The sequence below is a fragment of the Branchiostoma belcheri genome, unplaced genomic scaffold (genome assembly GCF_001625305.1).
Source record: "Branchiostoma belcheri isolate BF01 breed outbred unplaced genomic scaffold, Haploidv18h27 scaffold339, whole genome shotgun sequence".
NCBI classification, from domain to species: domain Eukaryota; kingdom Metazoa; phylum Chordata; class Leptocardii; order Amphioxiformes; family Branchiostomatidae; genus Branchiostoma; species Branchiostoma belcheri.
In genome coordinates, this window is record NW_017803953.1 from 33,240 (window position 1) to 35,284 (window position 2,045).

Here is a 2,045-nt window from a genome sequence, read left to right on the forward strand (position 1 = left end):
CTGCGAACATCTTCCAAAAACTTGGCATCTCTTAACCATGGGCAAAAACATCTGGAACCACTTATAAAACCACCCCGTATCTGCCATCGAACTTTTACCCCCCCCCCACTGCTATTCCAAACAACGCGTTTTTCTCGACCATTCCAATTCGCCTCGTAATTGTAGGGGTGCGTCTGCGATATTACATTGACCGCGAAAGCAGCAACGGCAAAAATACACATTCGTGCATTAACACGGGCATGCCCGCAGACGGCGTATAAAATTGCGTGCCGATTACACAAAGAGAACCCAGTGTTTTGACTGCGAACATGAAAAATCAGCCGATTACAACACTCCGTCCGGAGGTCCTGACCTCCTTCACGGAGTAATAATTAGTTGTATCGAAACGTTTGCGTTGTGCACACATCACCATTTGCAGCGCCCGTTGAAACTACTAAACATAACTAGAAAGGCCAATATTTGCTTTGGAGCAAATACAGCGATGGGTTCACCACATTTTACGACTCCAACTTGTTGGAGCGCGGAAACCTTCTCTCCGTGGCAAAAGTCCCTCGGCAGCAAATCGTCCCTCGCGGCGGCATATTACTCGCGTCGCTCACAGAAAAAATTACGCCCACGCCCAACAAGACTGCGAAGGAGGCTACACACGGACACCGATCGTCGGAGGAAAGCTATCCATGCCGTTAGGCCTTGCGGGGGAGATCTTTTTTTTTACCTCTTTGGTCTTGCCAATATAGAATTGTTTTGGCCAATATCTGTTCTGGATTTTTTCCGTTTTGACTTACTGTTTGCTAGCTTGATACTCAGGGAATTATAATTTTACTAACGTGGGGATTCACACATGTCAGCAGAATTCAACCAACAAAGCGAAATATCAAACAGTTCAGTCTCAACACTATATGTTACTGGGAACAAGAAGGTGCAACCTTAATCTAGAGTTAGGACAAACTATGATCGTTCCAAAAACTATATTGATAACAACTCTTGGAAGAACAGGTCGGCATGCGCATGCAGTATTCTCCCTCGTACAGTTTTAGTCTAAGCACCTGTATGTATAAAAGAGAACATACAAAAAGTTAATTACGTGAAATATATCTTATATAAAAATGGGGGGTTGTGACCCCGAGACTTTTCCAAGTTCTGTTATATTCAGTGAGAGCTGTCGACGATACAAAAGGAAACATGACACGCAACGGACTCATGCAGCTGGTTTTGAAACGACCGTTGCGTCTCCGACTATCAGACACACCATATTCATTCTTGCTATAAATTAGTACTAGTATAATCTGCACAAGGAGGTTTAAACCTTAATCTGAATGATTAAAAAATAGCCTCAGCTTTTCGTAGGTTACACCATGAAGGTAGAAAAACACACACTGACAGAAAGTAGACGTGTTCAAAATCCATATAAACTGCAGTAGAAAATTAGTCAAAGCTCCTTGTGTTTAAATCTTTAAGCTACAACCTGCCTGTGTTATGTTTGTATTTGTTACCAAATCGTATTCCGCATCTAATAGCGGCCGCCGTAGAATAAAATAGAAGCCCTGAAACATTTTATTGGCAGCGTAATTCTCCTTGGTAAAACAGAATTGCCGACCACAACTTGGCACGCGTGTAGCGAAAGTTGTACCGACTTCTTTGATCTGAAACTCGAACCGCCCCTTTCGGCGGTTGCGTCGGAGTTCATCAATCAATTTTGACAGGACTGGCCATGGGGCGCCGTGATGTCTTGGGAGAAATGTTCTACTACGAGATGTGTGTGAATTTTGACTTTCAATATCAGGATTACTACTCCATTCCTACAAGAACCCTGACTTCATTTTTGAAAACCACTGTTTTATTTAAAGCGATTTGGCGGATGCAATAACTCATGAGGTGTTTATTCATTACTTGATTGATATAATATGAAAAAAAAATGCCAGTGGTCTTTCCTCCCCGTAAGCACATATTCAGCCCCGTGCCGAACTGCGTTGTGTATTCGATCAGTAAGCTCGTGCCGCCTCGTGGCCGGCCGCATCAATGAGGTTTCTTCTGGCCGTGTTAAA

The 2,045-nt window shown here is 43.3% G+C and overlaps 1 protein-coding gene across 1 annotated transcript in view; it reads left to right on the forward strand.

Moving 5' to 3' along the window:
• LOC109475408 overlaps positions 1-2,045 on the forward strand; it is a 5,923-nt gene that overhangs the window by 1,307 nt on the left and 2,571 nt on the right. The window lies entirely within an intron of this gene.